This window comes from Pteropus vampyrus, unplaced genomic scaffold (genome assembly GCF_000151845.1).
Source record: "Pteropus vampyrus isolate Shadow unplaced genomic scaffold, Pvam_2.0 Scaffold1, whole genome shotgun sequence".
In the NCBI taxonomy this organism is placed as follows: Eukaryota; Metazoa; Chordata; class Mammalia; order Chiroptera; family Pteropodidae; genus Pteropus; species Pteropus vampyrus.
Window position 1 is genome coordinate 18,917,122 of NW_011888782.1, and position 24,763 is coordinate 18,941,884.

Consider the following 24,763-nt stretch of genomic DNA (forward strand, 5'->3'; position numbering starts at 1 on the left):
GTTGAAATTATTAGTAAAACTTGATATTGAATAAGACCATTGATTTGTGTGACATATTTGACAAGCAATTCTTTATAGTCACTGAGTAACAAAAATTGGGGAAATGTGTAGGCAGAAGTGCAAAAATGTCTATTTCTTTAACAAAAATTTTATTTAATTAAATTTATTGGTTAATAAAACTATATAAGCTTCAGGTGTACAGTTCTATAATGCAATAACTACATATTGTATTGTGTACTCACCACCCTTCTATCTCCCTATATTTGATACCTTTTACCCTCTTCAGTCTCTTCCGTACCCCTTTCTCTCTGGTGACCACCATACTGTTGTCTGTGTCTATGAGTTTGTTTGTTGCTTTCTGTTTTTTGTCCCAAATATGAGTGAAATCATGTGGTTCTTATTTTTTTTCCATCTGACATTTCACTTTTCATGATGTTACTTTCAAGATTCATCTATGTTGTTACAAATGACAATATCTCATCATTTTTTATAGCTAATAAGTATTCCATTGTATATATGTACCACATCTTCTTTATCCAGTCATCTACTGAAGGATACTTAGGTTGTTTTCGTGTCTTGACTATTGTGAATAATGCCACAATAAATATAGGGGTATGTATATCTTTATAAATAGGTGTTTGAAAATTTCAGGTATATGCCTAGAAGGATTGCTAGGTCATATGGTAGCTCTAGTTTTAATTTTTTGAGGAACTTTCATACAGTTTTCCAAAAAGGCTGTACCAATTTAAATTTTCACCAACAGTATATGAGCATTCCTTTTTCTTTACATCCTCTCAAAAAACTTGTTATTATTTGTCTTATAGATAGTAGCCATTCTAACAAGTGTGAAGTGGTATCTCATTGTAATTTTGATTTGAATATCTTTTATATCTAATGAAGTTGAGCATCTTTTCATATATCTGTTGGCTATCTTATATGTCTTTTTGGGAAAGTGTCTGTTCAGGTCTTCTGCCCATTTTTTAATCAGATTTTTTGTTTTTTTCTTGTTGAATTTATGAGTTTTTTGTATATTTTGGGGTATTAGCCACTTATCAGAGATATCGTTTGCAAATATCTTCTCCCATTCAGTTGGTTATATTTTCGTTTTGTTAATGGTTTCATTTGCTGTGCGGAAGCTTTTTAGTTTCATGTAGTCCCATTTATTTTTTTTTGCTTTTACTTCCCTTGCATTTGGGGTCAAGTTTACAAAAACTCATCTGAGCCCAAGGTCCATAAATTTAGTGCCTATGTTTTTGTCTATGTATTTTATTGTTTCAGGTCCTATATTCAAGTCTTAAATCCATTTCGAGTTAATTTTTAGTATGGCGTCAGACAGTAGTCTAGTTTTATTCCTTTGCATGTGGCTTTCCAGTTTTCTCAGCACTGTTTATTGAAGAGATTTTCTTTTCTCCATTGTATATTTTTGACTCCTTTGTTGAAAATTTCTTGTCTTTATATGTGTGAGTTTATTTCTGGGCTCTCAAATCTGTTCCATTTATCTGTGTGTCTGTTTTTCTGCCAATACCATACTGTTTCAATTACCGTAGCTTTGTAGTATAATTTGAAATCAGGGAGTGTAATAACTCCAGGTTTCCCCGTACCCCAGGATTGTTTGTAAAATGCCTATTTCTTCTTTAGCAGGCAATTCAGCAATACTGCTCAAAATTGAAACATGGGATTAATAAAATGTATTAATCTTTTACCTTTTAATGTTTTTCATGTTTTTACATAGTCATGAGGACTTTTTTAATTATCTCCTAAAGTGTGAAACTTTTTATCTATTATTTAATAAATCATTTTGATTTGCTTCTATTTCTTCTCATTCTGTTTCCGAATAATTTATTATTAAAGTAGCATGTAACATAAAACCCTCTACAAAATTTCTCTCTTCACCTACCTATCGACCTACCTACCTATATTTTTTCAAGAACACACATGTTAGAAATATTACATGACTTTGAACTCTTTATAATAGGTATAAATTATTTTAAAATGATGAATGGTTTATTATTTGTTTTAAAACTACTAGCCAGTTCCTTAGTAGGGATTGATTTAACAGGCATAAGATCTTTTGGAAATACTAAAGAATGGAGAGGAAAAAGATTTAAATGTGGTACCCAACAGTCCCAGTTCTAACATTTTGTCTCCAATCTGGTATTTTATATAAACTTTTAGAGTGCCTATGCTTCCTTAATTTTTTCTATATGTATAGGCAGTTACTATGTCCCAAGCACTATTTTTGGTGTTGATGAAAAGAAAGAAGATAGAGAATCTTTCCTCAAGAAGCTAAGAGTCCAAAGTAAAAGTAAAAATTTGGTATATTATTAAAGGTGATGAGCTCTGTACACAGTGCTGTGGTGACTGGAACAATGGAGGCAGTAGCATTGCCTGGCAGCTAAGGAAGGCGTCGTGAAGAGGCAACTGGAGTACAAACTAAGGACACCTAATTCATCACACATAAGGAAGTTTAGAGGCTCTGACATTCCATTATTCAAAATAAAACCTTGAATGGAGTGCAAAATACAACTGCTCAGTTGACTGAAGGAGAACCACAATTTTCTACGTAGTTACATAATAACATTCAAAGAACATCAGGTAACAAATGGAGAGATCTGAATTACAATCCTGACCCCAACACTGTAAGCAGGGTAAATAATGTGAACTTGTGAAGTGACATGAATTCGGTGGGTTTCATTTTATTCATCAGGTAAGAGGTGAGGTTAAATCACATTACTTAATACTTTTGGATGCAGGAATCTGAAGCATGGTCTGTGACCAATAATAAATTTACATAATAAGAGAAAGACTACCATAACCAAAACCTACTCTAGCAGGCATTGGCTTAACAGTGGCGAGAAGACTGATATCAGGTTGAAAAGAGCAAAATGTTAGCTAAAATTATTATGTGCAGTAATCTAGGGAGCAAATCACATTCCTTATACACATGAGGCCATAAGGGGAAAAAAGCATGAGTGAGTGTAGGATACCATTGGATGCCTTGGCAAAGTGTTAAGAGAAAGAGATACATTCTAGATAGAATTAGCTGGTTTGCAAATAAAAATTTAAAGAAGCAGATGTTCTAATGGTGGAAAAGCAGACTGCTTCTAGACCCTAGTTAAGATGGCATTTAAAGAGGTTTTGAATGGAAACATGCCCAGTAAAGCTGATCATTTGATTAAAATGATGCAAATAAAAAATCAAAATAAGAATGTAGCCTACATACTTATTATGAAAATGTTTTGGTGGATTAAAGCACCTGAAAGAAAAGATTGGATAAGGGTGTGGAGCCTTCACACCTATTGTTTTAGATAGCATCTTAGAAGAAGCAGCAGCAGGAGAAAGAGAGAGAGAGGGGAAGATGCGAGGAGAAAGAGAGGTGTGGGGAGCAAGGTGGAGGAGTAGAAAGAAACCTCTTTAAGAACCCACGTGAGTGCAGTTGTTAGCACATGGAATTTACTGAAATCAAAATACAAGAAGCCTAGTGAGTTTTGACAGATAGTTACTGCCAAAGCAACCAAGAGCTTGAGATTTAAAATGACCTTTTGGCTCTTAAATTTCTGCAGACAGGAGGGAGAATAAGAAAGCTGCAGGACCCTCCAGGAGGGCCAAGGAGGGTAATGGAAAAAGAAGCACCTCCCAGTAGATGTTACCTAGAGACTTCAAGAGCAAAGACAAAGTTGCTTCTCTCCAAGAGCAGAATCAAGACTAAAAATTCTCTGTACCCAGAGAGTGGAAAACCTTAAGAATGCTGGTCCGGAAGAATTCAGGAATGGCTACATACCCGTGACTCTGTGTACCTCCCATTTTTCCACTTTCCAAACGGGACCGTTTATTGTGGTTATCCTCTCTTTGTCCAACTTCTGCATATTGGATGGATTGAGGAGGGGTGGCAGATAACATTATATGGAAGTCCTTCTGGACCTGATATAATAATTATTACACACGACTGAGAGATTCTAGACTGAAATAAATGTGTTGATTAGTTAGCATTTGGAATTGTCTCCCATGGCAGATGAGAGACTTTCTTTTTTTATGTGTGCTCAAAAAAGGAACACAGAGATATATGGTGACCATTCGTATGGAAAGTTACAGTATTAATATGACTGAAAGTCAAAAAATAGCAAGGACAACTGAGTTTAATAATTATTGTTTATGTCCAGGTGTTCTACTGATGGCTCAGCAATATTTGAATGAGTTATAATATGAAGATATAAACACGACACAAATCAATGTATATTTCTTCTATAAAAATTGCTTTCCTTGCCTTTACTTCAGGTAAAATCAATAATCATGCTGTTATATAAAGTTTGTCCTATAATTTGTTTTCAGGTGACAATAATGATATAAAAGATTAAAATATAAAGTAGAGGAGGATGTGGGGAAGATTGTGGACTAGGTAAAAGCAGAGTTTGTCTTCTCCCTAGTCCACACTGAAATTGCAACCAAATTATAAAATAATTAACGTGGAAAATCACTTGAAGTTCAGCTGATCATAACACTTACATCTGATAATATAAAGGAGCCACATCAAAGCCGATCCAGCATAGGCAACAACCATCAGTGGATCATTTTGTAGTTCTCACTGGGTAGCCCTGAGCAATTAAAAGCAGCTGCTGACCTTGGCCTATGGGGGAGCCCTTCCCAAGGTCAGACCACATCTGAAGGCTGGCACCAGACCAACGCATCTGAAGGCTGGCACCAGACCACAACGGAGCAACTGCTGACTAGTTCTAGTAGTGATACACACAAAGGGTGGTTGCAACAAGTACACAAGCCTGCTAGGGCAAATCCCACTCAGTGAGGTCAGCCCCTACACAACAACTCTTACCCTGAGGGTGCAGCCAATTCCCACAATTAGTCAGCTTGAATGTTAATCCCACCCACTGATCAACTGACAATAATAAAGGCTTGGCGACAACACAAAATCACACAAAACCCACACAAAGGTCACATCCAGAGCACTTGGCACAAGGGATCAGAGAGAGTGTGCCACTGGGCCACACAGGACACCTTCCACATTAGGCCATCTGGCCAAGGCTGAGAGAGGAAACAAATATTTCTAACACATCGAAATGAACACAGAGAGGCTAATAAAATGAGAAAACAAATAAACATGACACAAATGAAACAACAGGAGAAAACTCCAGAAAATAAGCTAAATGAAACAGAGGCAAGCAACCTACCAGGGACAGAGTTCAGAATAACAGGTATAAGGATGCTCGATGAATTTATGGGGAGAATGGCTGAGCAAAATGAGAACCTCAACAGAGAGATAGTGAGCATAAAAAGGACATAGAAACCATTAAAAAGAACCAAACAGAAATGAAGAATACAATAACTGAAATGAAGAATACACTAGAAGGATTCAACAGTAGATTAGACGAAGCAGAAGATTGGATCAGCAAAATGGAAGACAACGTAGCTGAATACACCTAATCAGAACAACAAAATGAAAAAAGAATTTTAAAAAATGAGGATAGATTTAAGAGACCTCTGGGACAACATGAAGCATAAAAATATCCGAATCACAGGAGTACCTGAAGAGAAAGAGAGCAAGGGATTGAGACTCTATTTGAAGAAATAATGACAGAAAACTTTCCAAACCTGGTAAAGGAATTAGACATACAAGTTCAGGAAGCACAAAGAGTCCCAAACAAGAGGAATACACCAAGACACATCATAATTAAATTGCCAAAGGTCAAAGACAAAGAGAGAATCTTAAAAGCAGCAAGAGAAAGCAAGCTAGTTACTTACGAGGGTACCCCTATAAGAATGTCTGCTGACTTTTCAATGGAAACTTTGCAAGCCAGAGGGAATGGCAAGAAATATTCAAAGTTATGAATCTACAACCATGGATACTCTACCCAGCAAGGCTTTCAATTAAAATGGAAGGTGAGATAAAGAGCTTCCCAGACAAAAAACTTAAGGAATTCATCACCAACAAGCCAGCATTATAAGAAATGTAAAAGGGTCTTCTGTAAAAAGAGAAGGGGTAAAAAAGAAAATATAAATAAAATATTAAGTAGAGATATATTCAAAATGCAGTCAATTTGAATGTAAAACAAATGCAAACAATCAAAAAATGTAGAGTACATATTTGCAAGAATGTTATGTTTCTTCTAAAGTATTCATTTTCTGTTAAAAGTAAAAAATAATAAAATTACAAATTTAAACAAAAATTTAAAAAAATTATTCACATTCATATTTTGAAATGTATTTCAATCATACTTAGTACTTTTTAGACATAAAACCATTCACAAGCTTAGTCTTTAATGGTCACCTAGTTGCCAGTGTAAACAATCAGTACTGTCCCCCAGCCACATTACCAATTTTATCAAACGAAAACACAAGACACCGCATAAGTTTGAATTTCAGATAAATAGCAATAATTTTTAGTACAAATACGTCCCAAATATTGCATAAGACACATTTATTAAAAAAAAAAAAAAGTCTTACCTACTATTTAATCTAAAATCCAAATTTAACTGGCTGTTCTATCTTTTATCTGGCAACACTTTGCTTAATATTGTAACATGTTCCGAAGTCAGCCAGTACAGCGGTTGCAAATTGTATGATGATAGGTAAATAAATACCTGAAGAGGGATTAATTGAAACCACAAACAGCAACGAAAGACACTTGGCAATACTGGGAACTTATTTCAATATATATAAAAAATAATAAATTCTCACCCAGAGGAAAGACTTGACATGTTAATTAATTTGTCTTTTTTCTTACCTAAGTGCTTGCACTGCTCAAATTCTGCCTGCATTCTGAAGCAGCATCCATCTTCACATTTAGCAATGCAAGACATTTTCATGGTAGTTGAACAGAGTTGTCTTTCGTCTCTAGGCCACACGACAGAAGTTCTGGATAAGGGTTTACCAGAACCCTCTGAGTCCTGAGACCTGAAATGGTGTTAGTCCTGGAGCTTAAGAGTTATGTATGACTCATGCTCTACAGTGCAAAGTCCTCATCCCCAATGACAGTGGGCACATGTATTCTTTAATAAGCATGGGGATGTACTCATTAAATCCTGAGCTCTTGAAAACCCGGCACCTAGAGTAGACATCCCTCACACCCAAGTGTAAAGATGAATAAATTAGACTTCAGATATACTTCTTTCCAAATATCCATGCTCCAACAATTTCCCAGTCCCCTCTGTAGACCCCTTTCGTCCATGTGACTAGTTCTGGACAATGGAAATGAGCAGAAGAACCGTGTCTCATATCTGTGCCATTTCTGAGCTTCTGTGACACTCTTCAACTGTCTCCCATCACAGTGACTATGTTGAGACGGTAGCACAGCAAGACTGTAGAGTCCCCGTTTTTTATCCAAACCACGTGAGATGTGTAGGAAAAATGAGGAGGATTTTGGAAGTTTTTTCCGTTCACCAAAGCATAGCCTGGCGTTCATAACCAGAGCAATATCAATTCCATACTTTAAAAGAGCTTTCCACATTCCAAGATTATGTATCTGCCTGTTATTTTTAATAGTAGTTTGTGCTTTATTTATTTTTAAATATTTAATCAGACAGGAATTTTAATTTAGTGTAACATATAGCACATATATGTAAGGTTTTATTTCAAAAAACCTGTCTAGACTTAATTTATTTCCCCGATAATTTCCAAAAGCACTTGTATCATCTACTAAATTTGGAGTCACAAACTATGGTCTGCAAGCGAAATCCAGCCAGCTGCCTGTTTTTTCTATTTTTATTTTTTACGAATAAAATTTTATTGGAACATAGTCATGCTCATGTGTTCGCACGTCATCTATGGCTGCTTTCATGCTATGACAGAATTGAATAGTTGTGACTCAGGTCATATTGCCTGAAAAGCCTAAAATCTTGACTCTGAACCTTCAAAGAAGTTTACCAACCTCTGTCCTAAATTCTTGTGACTGGTGGAAGGTTTAAAATCAAGGCACAATATCATGTGCTTCTTTGACATCTGCTGAAACCAAGAAGACCTCAAGTCACCTCTCCACAAGTTCTCTTCCTCACTCTGCTCCCTGGAATAAGGTAGCCTCGTTGCACGACCCTCCTTATCAAGGTGCCAAGCCCAGTTTCTGCTTATACCTGAGTAGCGCGTTTCAGTTTCCAGCAAGCCCAAGAATTATTCCAACGTGCCGATCACGCCCTCCTGCGTGGGCCAGGGGTACCTCTCCCACTGTACTGCAGTCTACCTCCCCCAGTCTTTGGTCGTTCGCTCTTTCCCTGAGTGCAACTCATGTGGCCCTGCGTGATGCAGAGTTTTCCTCTCTGGAGGAAATATGTGAGCATGCATGACTAAGAAACCGCTTATCTGTCCAATAGTAAAGTGTCTGATACTCGGTCATCCCTAAAACCACGGAGTAGAAATCCCTTCATCACCAGTGGACTAAATATGAAATAATTCATACAGATCGTCTCTAGTTTCTTTCATTGCTTTTAGTCACAAAGCAATGATGATATAAAGGTTTAAAATTAAAAATATATGGTATATTATTTTATGATTAAATGAACATGTACTAACATTTTCCATTTATAAAATTGCTCTTGCAAAGCTTAAACATTTTTTCTTCTAGATAAAAATTTAGAATATTCTTTTTTGCAATCAAAGAAATTCAGTTGTGATATGGAATTTCACAGACTAATTGAGAGAATATTGTCATTTAAAATCTTTATAATTTTTTCAAAAAATCTTATAATTATATAAATCTTTGATATTAATTAAATGTATTCTTAAGGTATTGTTTAAGTTGTAATTTCATTTTATTGCTATTGTTATTAAATCTTTATGATTATTTAAGTAATCGTTTTTACTTATTAATTTTTTTTTTAAATTAAGCTACTTAATTTTGGCTTTTTAAAAATTATAGTAAACTATTCATTGCCTTGGAATGATAGCTACATAAAAATCATTTGCAAATAACTTTAATTTCAGCTTTCTCTTTTCCAATATTTATGGCTTCTGTAACAAATGATTACAAACTCGATGACTTAAAAATGTTAGAAATTAGTTCTCTCACAGTACATGAGGTAAGAAGTCTGGAATGGGCTAAAATCAAGGTGTCAGCCAGGCCTTGCTCCCTCTGGAGGCTCCAGGGGGAGAATCTGTTTCTTACTTCCAGTTCCTGGTGGCTGCTGGAAGTTTTTGGTTTGTATCATGCCAGTCTCTTCCTCCATCTTTACATTGGCTTCTCCTCTTCTGTCTGTGTAATCTCCTGTGCCTTTGTCTTATAAAGACACTTGTCATTGGATTTAGAACTCATCCAGATAATCCAGGATGATCTCTGTTCATTTCAAGGTCTTCAATTTAATCACATCTATAAATACATTTTTTCCTAAATAAGATAGCATTTAGAGGTTCCAGGGATTAGGACAGGGATATCTTTTTCCTCTGGGGTAGGCATTTTAACCTAAATATTCAGTTTGTTTATTTTATTGCAATGAATAAAACTCCAGAATAATGTTAAAGAATAATGGTGGCAATAGTTGTACTTAGCAAGAGAGCTGGTCTATTATAATTTGATGTTAGAAGAAGAAGAAACGTATGCTTTATTCTTAATGCCTTTTATTTTTTAGTCATTTTTATATATTTTCCATAAGGTATTTATTTTGTCTTTCCTTTAATTAAAGTTTATATCACATTATATTCTCCTACAATTTATTTTTCTATGAATATACACACTTATTTTACATATGAAATTATGTGTATGTAATCATGTTTGAATGTCTGTAATTTTTCAAATAACAACAGCCAAGAAACCATATGTACATATTAACATTTAATATACTTTTATCTATTCATGTGTGTGTTTACCTTCACATGTCAATTTATATTGTTGTATCTCATTATGATCAACAGCTCTGTAGATAATATTTATATTGTTAAGGTGTTAGAAATAAAGGTTTTCTCTTTTTACTATTTTAATTAATGTTACAAAGAGCATCTATGTATACTTTGAGGTAGCTAGCAAGCTAACTACTCACATACGTATTTAAATACTTGATAAAAGTGAAAAATTAAAAGTAGAAATCAAGAAAAAAGAAGTACAATGTTGTAAGTTTCTCCATTTATACATAAAAGGGTATAAGATCACTTGTAGGTAAATTATAATCATTTTAAAGGTGTGTGCTATACACACTAGAGCAATCACTTAAAGTTTTAAAAAGAGTTTTGGTAATAAGTTAGTAAAAGAAATAAAATGATACTATAAATATATTCATTCGTTTAATACAAAATAAACAAAATGTAGAGAGAGAAAGAAAGAATAGATAAGATAAATAGAAAAAATAAAAAGATAATAGTCTTAAACATAACCATATCAATAGCCGCATTAAATGTAAATGGTCTAAGCACCTCACTTAATAGCTAGATATTTTAAGATACAATGAAAGAACAAGAAATAATTATATGCTGCCTATAAGAAATGCATTTTAAATATAAAGACACAACTAGGTTAAAAATTAAAAAAGGAAAAAAAGTTATGCCATCCTAACACTGGATTTAAAATCCTGTAATAACTATATCAAGTTCATACCGAATAGTTTCAGAGTAAAAAAAAAAAAAAAAAAAAAAAAATCAAGGGATAAATAATGTAATTTCACTATAGTGAGTCAATGCACCAAGAGTACCTTACAGTTCCAAACATATATGTGCCTAAAAACAGCTTTATAATACATGATTCAAAAACTAATTGAACTGCAAAAAAGAAATAAATCCAAAATCAGAGCAAAATTTTAATACCCTGCTCTCAATAGAACAAATAGAACAAGTAGGTAGAAAAATCAGTAAGGATATGGAAAATTTGAACAACTGTGTCAACACACTTAACCTTATTGGCATTTATAGAACACTGCACCCAACAATGGCAAAATACACACTCTTTCCATGTGCACAGGATGATTGACCAAGACAGACAATATTCTGGGCCATAAAAAAAGTCTCAATAAATGTAAAAAAAATTCTGCCCTTCCCTTATATTCTAGAACAGGTGTGACCAAACCATACTAGTGCCTTTAAACTTAAGGATATGGAAGTAGAAGAATGGATAGAATAAGGTAATGGAGAAAAGATTAAAATGGGTTAGGGTGAGGAAGGATGTTTTGGGGAAAATCTGAGAAGAAAGAAGGAATAAACAGTTGTTTGGGAATGATGGACATGAATTTGAGAGGAAAAGATTTTAGATAATGTTGCTATAGATTATATATTCTATTAATAAAAATATACAAATAAAGATTTTGAATTATTTTGAAATCATTTCATCATTACTGGACTGGATCACATGGATCACATACTTCACTGAAGTTGTACATCTAAGACTTTTACAAACACTACTTGAACAAGATAATTAATGTATAATTAAAGAATCTTGCAACATATTACTTTTGCTCTAATTCTTTGAATCATTTTAGTTTCTATTTTTTTACTATTAATGAAACTTTTCATGTGCCTGGTAATTTTCTTTCTTCACTATTTCTTATCTATGTTTCTTTTCAGAAGGAAAAGCCTTTTAAGAAATTCCTCCAACGAACTTTGCTCTCTGTCCTATTTTTTTCTTTCTTTTTTTTTTTTTTTTTACTGGATAATGTGACTCTGGCTCCCATGGCTGCAAGAGAGATTCAGAAAATACGTGACAAAAGGCAAAAATACTGTTATGACTGACATAGATATATTTGATTTATCATCTGCAGCCTGAACAAAATCAGGCATTCAAAAAAATATCCAGGAGTCTCTATAGAAACATTAATGATATTAAGCATTTGAAATAAAATACTTTTAAAATTTATAGCATTGGTGAATAGATCCAACAGGAAGATGTACAAAATGCTTCAAAAACCCTGAGAAACAGTTCCTGTGTTTACATACATGCAGTGAGGGTGTTTAAGTATCTACTGTCATTTAAGTCTGAGAGCTGCTGGGATAAGATGCTTTAGTTCTATTCTCACAAACTGTATTCCCTAAAATCTATCCAAGCCAGATTGGTTGAAACAAATATGCTTGTGTTTCAAAGAAAATTATCCAGCCTTAAAATCTCATAAGGAAGATGAGGTATGTAATAAGTTTAGAAACCAAAGTGGAGCCAGTGGCAGAGAATGTAGTTCAGTCTACTTAACACCAATTTTAGCTTCCTTTTCCCAGTCTTCCTTGACTATAGAATATGGAGAGGGAATTATGTGATACCTAGGCTCCCTTACACTTAGACATGAGACATAGTTCTTGACAAAGGAATCTAAGCAAGGGAACCTGAGGATGATGTTGCTCTCCTATCCTCAGGATCAAAGTTTTATGAATAACATTTTTTTTGTCTTCCAATTTTCTTCTTTCTTCCTTCATGGAACTCAAGGGAAGACTGAGACCTACCTCCTGTATGGCTGAGTAAACTCCTAACGGACAAAATCTCCCTGATATGAAAATAAATTCTGGGGAATAAAAGAACAGCGGATTTTAGAAGGTAATTGATTCTCGAATTAAAGGACAACCATGGGTTGAGTTAAATGTTTTTTACAGCTGGCATTCTGGGGGCAATCAAAAGTCAGCCCAGTATGGCAACTAAAACTCTGATAAAATAAAATTTTTAAAATGGGCTGAATAATTGGAAGAACCACTGGAAAGTAAAAGAAAATTTCTGGGAAAGACAGATCCAGAAAGAAGGAGCCCCAGATTCTATCTATAAATTCTTTTGAACTCTCTAGCTGATTCCTGAACTACAAATGCAGGAAGCAGACTACAAGAAGTCCAGTTTAAAAGACAAAGAAATGACCTGAGATTTTAGCTGCTGACTTTAATACTGTGTGCAATTTGAGCCCAATCAAGTAAATTACCTGCTAAAACAAAAATATCAACATTCTTCATTGGACCAAAACAGAACACAGAATTTCCACAATGTAATATTCACATGATCCATGATACAATCCAAAATTGATTGATATACAAAGCTGTAGAAAAATGTTACTTATTCTCAAAAAAAAAAGAAAAAAAGTCATTAAAGGCCAACCTCCAAATAGCCCTAATTTTGGAATTAGTAAATAACTTTAAAGCAGCTAAATGAGCTCAAGGAAAATTCCTTTGTAATAAATAAAATGATAGAAAACCTTAGAAAAGAAACAGAAACTTTAGAAGAATAAAATGGAAATTCTAGAACTGAAAATTATAATATCTGAAATGTTTTTAAAAATCATTGAATAAAAGTTGTTTTTAATTAGGCTAAAGAGAATATATTTTCTGTCTGGGTACATTTAAGATTGTATAAGAAATAAATTTGCAACACTACTTTAGCACTAAGATAAGCTACACAACTATCGAAGAAATCTGCTAAAAATGTGTATGTGCATGTATATGTGTGTGTTAGTCATGTATACTATATCACAGGCAATATTTTTGTATTTATATAATATATATGATATGTCAATTATATTTTATAATTTTAAAGTCATTGGGGTGTGCATATATATGTGTATATGTGTGTATATGTACATATATGTATAATATAAAATATGGTATATATTATATGACATTACATAATATGATATATAATGTGTGTTATATATGTTATATCACATATGTTATATGATATCTATGTGTACGCACATGCCACTACATGTTTTGAGAAGCAAACTAACAGTTAACAATTTTTTTGAAAACTAGTGATGAGGGCCCTTGCTAATTAAAATGTAAAAAAAAATATGCAGTTAATTTTACTATGGCATACTAGGTACATGCTGACGCCTCTTTCTTCTATCCTGAGTCCATAACAATGACAAAATTGCATAGCGAAATTAAAAGGGATTATGATTAGTGTATTAGTAATTATGGAAAAGGAAACAGATGGAGAATGGAATTATATTGAAGAAGCAATCCAGCTCCTTACTGCAAAAGTAAAAAGAGTTCTAAAGGGATTTCATTCCCAAAGGTGGTAGCTTTCTAAAGTAGCAGAAGCTCAGTGACAATTGAAAAGACAGTAGTTCACAGAACCACAACTGGGGTCCCTGGTTTGATACTGACTTATCAATCCATCACTTCTCCCCATTTTTCCATCAGGCTGTATGAGAAAAGAAGTAAAAGGTTCATGACTATAGCAGCAGAAGAGGATTATGTTTAGTGTTTGGAAGAGTAAAATGTACAGCTGTATACCGATAATCTGAAAATGTGAAGGAAAGGGAAATTTTCTTAGGAAATATAGAGATAAAATTTTAGTACAAGAAGAACTAGGAAACCAGAATATGCTAGAAATCATGGTTGAAATTCAAATGTATTCTTAAATTCTACCTTTACCAAGCCATCAAACTCAGATTTTTAAGATATAGATGATAATTCTTTTTATTTATACTTTTCTGGAAGATAAAAAAATCATGGAAAGTCAGTTAGTATACTAACCATATGATTCTAATTACTCCCCTATTATCTGAAAATAGATAAGAGCAATTTAAGAAAGGAAAACTACAGATCAATATAATTTAGAAACATGTAATAAAGTATTGGAAAATGAACAAAATATAAATTAGAATATATATGTTATTAAAAATCAATAGATGATTTTAGAACACTAAACATATTGTAAAGAAAAATGGCAAAGCTAAATTACATAGAAATCTGCAGAGAGATAAGGAAATTTTGTGAGAAAGAGGCTATAGGTCATATTTAATGTGAGTCCCAGAAAAAGAGAGTAAAAAAGGCAATAAACAGTATGGGAAATATTCCAGAACTAAAAAAAAATTAGATTTAAAAAACACACACAAAGTTCCTAGTAAGATAAATGGAAAAAAAAAAAACTGTGAAACAAACTCTGAGATTATATTTTTTAAAAGACATCCAATGATATGGTTTTAAATGAACCATGACAACAATACAAAAATGCACACATATAATACAGAAAATTTGAAATGTAGTACATAGTGCATTGTAGCCAAAAATTCTAGTGTCTATATTAATGACAGTTAAAATATAATCTAATGTAAAATCACTAATAGACATAAAAAGCATACTTAATTATTGAAAAAAGAACAATCTATCAGGAAGATATACTATTTGTAAACTTGTATATGTCTAACAAAGCATAATCAAAAATGCATAAAACATAACTAAAGTGATTGAAAAAATTAACAAATCCATAAGAATAATCGAATGTTAGCACAATTCTCTCATAAGCAGATGGATCAAACAAATAGAATTAAAAGGAGAATAGATTTAAAATACATATAGTTTAATTGTACAGATCTGAACTAATAGATTTACATAGAGCCCTGTACTAGATAACATGCATTGTTTTCAAGAACACATGAACTGTTAACAAAAACTGTTCATATCTCGAATTCTAAAGAACTCAAGAAATTCAAAATCATTGACCAAAAGGAAATATAGCTCAATAATAAAAAAAATGGGTATTCTCCGAAAACTAATACCTTTACAAACTAAAATTAAAGAGAAAAAATCCATTAAATAGTCCATGCAATAAAAATGATTTATATTGGGAATTATAATATAGAATCAAATGATAAGAAAACACTAATAGTAAAAGTTTTGTTATGCAACTAAAATGTACTAAGGTGAAAGAAAAAATATATACCTATATAATAGGAAACAAGAAATATTAAAATTTAATGAGCTAAGGTTTTTTCTTAAGAGGCTATAAAATAATAATAATTGAATATACCTCAAAATATTAGAGATACAAATGTAGGTCTTCATGAAATAAAATGTATAAATATTTTTAAAATTGGGTTTTTTTGAAGAACTAATACAAAAAAAATGCTGGCAATATTAATTAAAAATAGGTAAGAGATGATTCAATTAAACAACTTTAGAAATTTATGAGGCTGGACCTAGAAATAATATGGATATATACTGAGGGACATCAAAAACCAACTGAAAAATAGAAGAGATCATTATAATCATACTTGAGAAGAAAAAGATGTCAGTTCTTCTCCAACTGATCTATAAATTCAATGCAATGTCAACGAAAATACCAATAAAATATTTTTTGAAAATTTCTAGGCTAATTCCAGAATTCAAATGAAAGACAAAAAGTAAAGTTAAAAAATATAGCCAGGGTAATTTTTAAGAATTCTCACCCTCCCCCCCAAAAAAAATCTGTATGTATATGATGATTAATGTGTTAAATAGATGATGGGAATCCTTTCACAATGTATATATATATCAGATCACCACTAGGCACACTTTAAATATCTCACAATTTTGTTTGTCAATTGTATCTCAACAAAGCTACATTAAAAAAGAGAGAATGGATCTTGGTTGGAAAATATCGATCCTTAACAAAACCTATCAGTTATTAGAATAGTGTAATATTGATTAGATAAAAATTAGTACTCTCACCTCATTTTAGAAATTTAAAAATAAAAATAACTGAGGCTTTAAGGTGGAAATTACTTATTTGAGTCTTGTGGTGATTTGGTGACTGGCTCAGAACCAAAATTATGGTCTCCTGAATCCCCTGCCTGGCCTATGTTTACTACAGTACATGTTACTTTAACATGGTTAGACTGACAGAGAGTTTATAAACCAGGGAATCTAGCTTGTGCTGTGGTAACAAACAATCCCCAAAATTTGGTTGGTTAAATAGTACTTTTTTTTTTTTTTTTTTTGCTTGCTTGCTTAGTTTATATGTCTGTCATGGGTCAGTGTTGAAATCTGCTCCACATAGTCACTCAGGGACTCAAACTGATAAAGGCTGATCATCACATAGCTAGACTGTCTGGACATTTGACCTCATCTGTGACCATATGGGGGTCAAAAAGAACCTAGAAATTTTCACAGAGGCTTTTCATCGCCTCAGCCTCAAAGTGGCTTGTATCAGTTCCATTCACACATCATTAGTGAGAACTTGTCACATGGCCCTGCCTGACTGCAAGAAGGCTGGAGCAAGATGTCCTATCAGTCTAGGAAAGAAAGAATTGGATATGATGGGTCCTGGATTGCACTTATGTGGAGTAAAGTGAAAATAACTCTGAATTGTTATTCTTATCTAATTCTTTCTCTCTCATTGAGGATTCCAGTTTTTTCATGTATTCTTGAATGTTTGTGTCTGTACCCCCACCTCTCCTAGGAGTTGAAAGATAAATATATGATTAATGTAAGTCAAATCAGTGGTTTTGGCTCTGAGCGGTTAAAATAGTTAAAGTCATAAGCAAAGGGAGAGGATCAAAACAATTGTTTGGAAGCTTGTCCACGGTTCCTAGGGATCTGCTTTATTTCTGGAGTCAAAGAAGGCAAAGCTGCAGTTTACCAAATTGTAACTTCTTGATCTAAAATGGTTCATTCATCTTCCTCAAATATTTATCTTTTTTATAGGAAAAAAAATATCTGGTGTATGTATTAAGAGAAAAAGTTTAAAGCAAAAAGATAATTAGTTAGCACACATAATTTTTAATTAATTCTCTTTCCATGAAATTTTTTGCCTTAATTTAATACAATTCAATTAAAAATAGACACAGAAAAATGTTTTTTATGTTTTAATGGTTTATTTATTTTTTAATCTATATAATTTATACCAGGAAGGCAAAAGATTAGTAATCAAAACAAAAGATTCAGAAACTGATATAACATCTTAAAATCTATTATTCCAAAATGTAAAATATAGTTACTTTTGAAGAGCAATTCAAATTTTAAGGATTTGCCCGAAAGGGATAAATCTCCAATTTGGAAACCACCTACCAAAAGCTTTTACTTACATATAACATACACATTTTATATTTAATAGGCTATTATGCTATCATTAATATATTGATACAGTCAATATAATGGGAAAAACACTCATGACTTATTCTAAAGTAGATAGCAAAGAGCAGATTATAAAGTAACGTGTATTTTGCAATCCATTTATGTAAAATATAGCTATATATTTATGGATATATATGCACGGAGATTGGCTAAGCACAAAAGTGGTGGCTGTTTGGGTGGTGATATTTTGGGAGATTTTAATGTTGTTTCTTTTTAATTTTGATCCCTTTGCCTTTTTTTTTTAAACCAATGAGTCGCTATAGATTTTGAAAATGTATATTTATTGTCAAACGATAAGATTTTTTTAAAAGAGTAACTTTGGAGAATAAGTTGTTCCTACATTCATACAGAATTACAGATCTGCATGTTCTTCTTTTTCAGATGCTGGGTATTGGCTTACAACTGGCCTTCCGGTAAGATCTCAGTACTCTTTTCAAATATTAACATGGTGTATATGTTTTACCTTTTAAACACACACATACACACACACATGCACAACATTTTAAATTATGAACAGTTTAAAATTGTAAATGTCCAAATTTCTTTAGCGATGGATTGTCTGTCTTATCCAAGTGTCTAATTCATAGACCTTTTAATATTATCTTACTATTGAGAAGCCAAATAAATTATTCCAAGTTCTGAACAACTTGGTGATCTTTGTGTTCCCTTGTGTGAAAAAGGGAACAGTGTCCATTATGGAGGAAAATTCCATATCTCAGGAACAGAAATGTAAAACTGGAGGCAGGATCACACACAATATTTTGGCAAATGTTAGGTTACATTCCGATTCATTCTTTGCATTTTGCGGGGAATCACATTAACCACTCTTCTCCTCGTATATGCTCCTGATGCTTCTGCTTCCTTACTGCTTTCAATTCTGGGCTCAGTTTTTAAAACTGAAAAACATCTTTTGTGGGTTCTGAGGAAGTTGAGAACACTTTATGCTGCAGAAGCTCCTGGAGCAGGGTGCTAACACAGGCTAGGTAGGCCCTGAAGGGCATCCAGCCTGCACACACCTGCTCTACAGTCAGGTAGAGTCCCTGCATCTGTGTTCTCTGCTGCCTGCGGCACATGCCTCAGCTGTGCCAAAGTCACGGGTCCCTCAAGGCAGCGAGTACAGAGAAGAAAAAACCACAGCCACAGTGCTGGGGCGGGGGAGTAGGGGGGCCCAGGTGAGAGCAGGTTGAGGGACAAAACCCCCAAATACTAAGGATGTTTCTGAATGCTGGTATTTCTATCCCAGGAGAAGCTAAAAAGAAATATACAATTTAGTCAACAGGCTTTTTTGTCTTTTGATGTTCAGATCTTTTAGTGACAGGTTTCCTAAACCTCTCTTTAGCTGTTTCCTCTTGTTTCTTTTTGCTGTCCCTCCTCAGATTTAGATGCATCTCTGTGGACGGACTACACGCATATTCATTCTTGAGGGAACTTCTTGGTTTACATTCCCAGTGAAGCATCACTGTGTGCGTGTGCAGGCCAGTGTTCATTTACGGTCTGCCTGTGAGAACACCGGGGGTTCACGGAGATAATTTTCTTACACTGCGCACAGCAGACTACAGAGGAAATATGGCTGCCCGTCAAGGGATCTGTGCCATCAGAACATTTGGTTTCTAGTCTCCCGAGTCCTTTTTGTTTTTGATCGTGACATTTCTTCATGCTCAGATGCATACATGATGTAACATTCTTTGTTGATGTTCTAAAATGTGCTTTAGAGTTATTTTGGCTTAGCACAAAATAAGAATGGGAAACTAAACTTTTCTGGTTGAAATGCTAATCTTTTTTTCCACCTTCTCATTCCCCTGCCTTTCTATACCATGCATATTTATATGGCTTTAAACCCAAGACTTGTATTTAATAAAACCAAGACTGCTTTGTTGGAAACAGGGCAAATGAGAAGTCTCTCTAGGGGATCTGTGGGCCTTTATTGTGATGGGGGAGAATGCCCTGAAGGGGAGTTCCTCGAAGCCTATTTGTTGAGGAAAGATGGAAGTTCAACAGCATGGAAATTCTACTTCTCGCTTCAGCTGAAAAGGTGCTTATAAAGGTAGCTGGGCGATTTTAGCAATTTGCCTTATTTTGAAAATCCAATTTGGAAGCTTCATTAAAGGGCACTAATTTAGTGTCTTAGGGGAATATGTGTTTAAAGGAGCTTGTCGTCGAGACGATCTTAGATGTTTGCCGGTGTGTAGGTGAGCTCAACTCCCCAAGCTGGGTTACCTGGTTACATGTAGCCTCTTTCATTTCAAACATGATACTGAATAAATTCAAGAGTACCCAGACCAGGAGAATACCAATACCACTTTCCCTTTCTATGCTACCACCACCTCTTACCCCAAAAGTTAGGTTGCTTTCAGTGCATAAACACTTCTGCGGCTGGCATTGTTGATCTGTCACCAGAGGTCAGGTAAGGTAGATAACAGTTTTAGTGAATTTAGTGGTGGTTAATATATGACAAGTCAAGGACCTTAAGCTATGGTAACTGTTTTAAATTGTTTAAGGAAATAGAAGCACTTTCTGAATGCTTAGAAGAATCACTTATTGTTCATTGCCTGCCTAATCGTCCCAGAAGTATATTTCAGTCCCACATTGGGACACAAAACTTAAAATTGGATAGCTGAATGTTAATTATCTACATGGCCTCAAATAAACTTGAACTTTCTCCAGTTCCTAATTTGGCAACAAAATATTTTGGAAAAAAAAATAGAAAAATTTAATTGAAGCAAATTAGTGTTATTTGTCTTTAGGATGCTTTCTTTTTAAAATAAAGGTTAAAATCTATGAGAAATTGTGATAAATTTTGTCAAGTTTGTCCATGCACTATTAAGATATTGAAACATTTTCTCTTTCTTTCTTTTTTTTACATAATCTCCAAAGTTTGTACTAAGAGTACTTATTGAGTTCCTATCTCCCCCACATGACTTGACTTGAGATAAAGAAAAGGGACATGACTTGAGATAAAGAAAAGAGAAGAGAATTAGAAATACTTTTTATTAATTTTCCCTTGAATTCCATACAGCTGGAAGGAGAGGGGAAATGCCTGTCAAAATGCTTTATGGAGAGGACTGAGTAGAAATAGATCAACATAAGGGTCTTGAATCCCTTAGACTTCATTTGCCGAAACCTCATACAGCAGGTTCATTCTTATTCCAAGCAATAGCTGATCCCCAAGGGAGACAATTTCTAATATTTGGAAAATACAGTAATTATCTATTCATCAAGGACCAGTACACTCTTATCCAAATTTTTTCCACAGAATTTTTTAGAACTACACGTACTATCTGTTTGATATTTATAGTCAATATCTTAGCATAGATGAACATGGCTACAGCTGTTGAAATTACACTTCTATGAAAAGGAGAAGGTGCAACCCATAATAAATCTGTTTATAATGTCTATCATTAGAAATAGATGTCAATAAATGAAACTAAAACGATGTGGAATTTTCCTGATGTGGTTTATGCTAGTTATTTATTTGTTGTCTATTTATGGCGTTACTAATTGCAGCTGGTAAAAGTTGATTTTCTCCTCTAATTTATCATGGGATGGGGCATTCATTGCGCCAGATCCATAGCTATTCAGCGTCTACATTTCAGAAACGGAATTGCTGGATACTGTCAAAATGAGCTTTGGCAATTCCATATAGGCATGCACGACTATAATTTTGCTTCACATTAATAACAACCTAGCAAAGAATCCCAGAATCAAATGCCTTGCTCTCAGCTGGGGGCAGAAAGCCAGAGTGATATATCTTGGCTGGTGACCTATAATGTTGGACAAGTAAGCGCTACATGCACTCAGGATGGGTGGGCGGTATTCCGGAAATGTATTCCCATTCCTCCATGATTCCCTTTTTTTTGGGGGGGGGGGGGCGCAGCAGGGGGTAGTGTGTGCCCTGAGACAATGAGGGGGAAAAAACACACGAGAATTACAGATAATAAAAATAGCGCATCTCCAGAACAAATGGGAAATGCAGCGCTTTTATTTTTTCAGATGCCAACTCTGTTACCTGCCCCACGCCCTGCTCTGCCATGGTTTCTGCAGCACCTCTCCGATTCTAAAACAACGCTCGGTGTGCAGCGGTCCGGGCAGTCGCCCACAGGGAGTGCAATTGGCGCTGCGCGCCGGGACTTTTGATCTTGCTCAAAGCCGCGAATCTATGAGAGCTCTGAGGCTACGAATAAACTGGGTGGAGTGAAGTGTTATTGTGGGATATTCTCTGCAGAGTTGGCCTGGAGAGTGAGCACCGGAGCAAGGTAGCTGAGCAAGGCTTTGCCAAGTGTCCGAGGAGTAGCGAAGCGCGGGGGATCGGTACGCCAGAGGGCTCGGGCACCGGGGGCGGTGCGCGCGTGCTGGCGGAGAGCGGGGAGGCCGTGTGGAGGGGCAGGGGGCAACGTGCCAGTTTTCTCTCTGATTAATGATGCTCACGCCGCCGCGCGTGGCTCATGCGCTTTGTCTCTAGCCTTGGGGCTGGCGGAGAACGGCCAGGGGAATGGATGGCACTCCGTGCGCCAGGCGCACCGGGCAGGTGCCCGCGCTCGGACTCGGCCAACTCTGGCCGCGCCCGGGTACCCGCAGGCACTCAGCCGCGGCCATCTCCCGGGTGTGGCGGGTTAGGGGACTGGAGTCTGCAGCCAGAGCAGCTGCGGGGCCACATGCCACGAGCGCGTTGCCTCTAGCCGGGGCGGGGACCGGACGCGGACGGGGCTGCAGAGAGGAGCCGGGCACCGCCCCCCGGCGACAGTGCCAGCCGCGTGGGAGGGCAGATTAGGGCGGAGGGGCAGACAACGGAGGCAGGGAAGCAGGGGACAAGGAACCGAGGGACGGACCGAGGCTGGCTGGCTCCTGGTGGGACTGACAGAGTGACAGAGCCACGGACAGGTGGGAGCAGTTAGCTTGAGTCAGGGAAACCAGAACGGGAGATAGAGAGAGAGAGAGAAAGAGAGCGAGAGAGAGCGCAGCAGTCAGTGTTCCCTCCACTCCAGACGCCCTCCTCTGTCCGAGGGAAGCGGCCGGGGGGCACTGAGCAGGAGAAGGAGAGAGATGCTGGCACAGAAGACGGAGGAGGGGACCCTGCGTTGCGAGTGAGATCGAGAGATGAGGAGGGACGGACAGACCGACTCACGCATGGACTGACAGTCAGCAAGAGTGGCAGCTCCCAGAGCAGGGCGCAAGAAAGCCAGAATCCCGCGCTAAGCTATCGGGCTGAGCGACAGACGGTCAGACAGACAGACGTGCAGAAGGACAGACTGGCAGATAGGAGGTGCGGGCACGTTGATTCCCCGCAGCCAGCCAGCAGAGAAGACGGCGGAGGCGCCCCCTGAGCGCGTCCGGAGCAGCTACAAGGAGCAGGGGCAACGGGGTCGCCAGCTGAAGCCAGCAGCGTCGCCGCAGAGGTGGCCGCCACAGCTTTGCAAGGATCCCAGCGGATGCTGCAGAAAGCTCGTTTCACTAGCAGTTAAATAAATCGACCAAAAAAAATTTTTAAAAGCCAAGCTAAATCAAACAAATCCAGCCAAATCAATCATTGAGAAACAATAATACTAATAAAAGCCAAAAACTAAATCAAATCGATCAAGGCACCAAGACGCTGGGGGGATATCCACTTTTCGGTCAAGGTAATAATCAAGGTCTTCCGACGTGAACATTGCACGCCTATTGTGATTTTTTCTGCGGTATATCTGTGCTTTTCTTTCTAATCCTTTCTAGTCTCTATTTCTCCTTCGTGTTTGTAGAAAGCTGTTGTTAAATATGTGTTGTGTTTTTATGTTTCGTCAAAGGTGGGGTAAACTCCCCCTCCCCCCAAACGAGGCAGAAATGGAAAGCTGGAAGATAATTGAGAAGGGCAGTTCTTTTCATCAGAGAGGTCTGCAGTGATTTATGCAGGTATCAAGGTAGAAAGTTCCGACAGCTTATTTCATTTGAAAGAGTGCTATACAAGGAGCAAAAAGTTGTAACCTTTTTGTTGCACTTGCAGAACTTGGGGTCCTGGCTCTCAAGGGGTGTAGGGGAAAAAGAGATGTTCCCATTTTATTTTTACATGTTTGAAATCTGTGTTTCCTGGCAAATCTCAAATTTAATGTCTTCTGTGGCAGGTTGTAGAGATAGTGGAAGAATTGAGTTGAATCAGACTGGTGTTTACAAAGTTTCTCAGGAAGAAAAATCGACTCAGTCAATGTTTATGCATAGAGACAGAGCTGGAGTGGATGTAGTTGCTGTCAGCTGCTCAGGTTCAGTATTTGATCACCTCCTCAAGATACAGGGTAAGGAGAGAGTGCAAGCCTAAAATGAAAACCAAAGAGGAAATTGAAAGTTATATGGATGGAAAGCTAGTGAGTACAATGCAAGGCTGGTAGAAATCATTTTCATGAGAATGTGTTTAAGTGCAGGTACCCACTTGATTTCTGATTTTTTAAGTCTATTGATTGGTATGACACTTCAGCTTCTCTAAACAAGAGTGACGTTCCCCAAAGTTGAAATGAATCTGTACAAGATTTCACTCCAATGCTGACTAAATCCAAATAAATGATTCCTACCTCCTCCTCACCCACTTTGGAGATCAAAACTGCTATGATTGTTTTAAGAAAACAGAGAAATGGAGATGACAGAAAATCATTTTTCGTTTGGTAAAAGTTAGAAAACCTTTGACATACTCTTTAAAATAAATGCACCTACTCCTTTGATCCTCTGTATTTGTGTCACCAAGGGGCTTGCATGTCTTAATATGATTTTAGTTAATGTCATTTTCATGAAAGGCAGTCATTTGGAAGTCAGAGTTCTAGCTATGTTTTGTTCAGATAGCCAAGTAATCTACTATCTTGGCAGTAATTGCTTCTGCTGCACAGCTAATGTGGATCGCATGTGAGAAATTATATGTGTACTCTTCTCAGGTTTATATGGATTTTTAAGGTATGTATTTGTGTTTGAACCTATATTTCCATTTATATCACATTCTTTTATCTCTTTTTAGCACTTCAACTGACAGAATATTTTTAAATTTTCTGGGAGTTTAGTATATTTTTTAAGGAGTACGCTTCCTCATCAC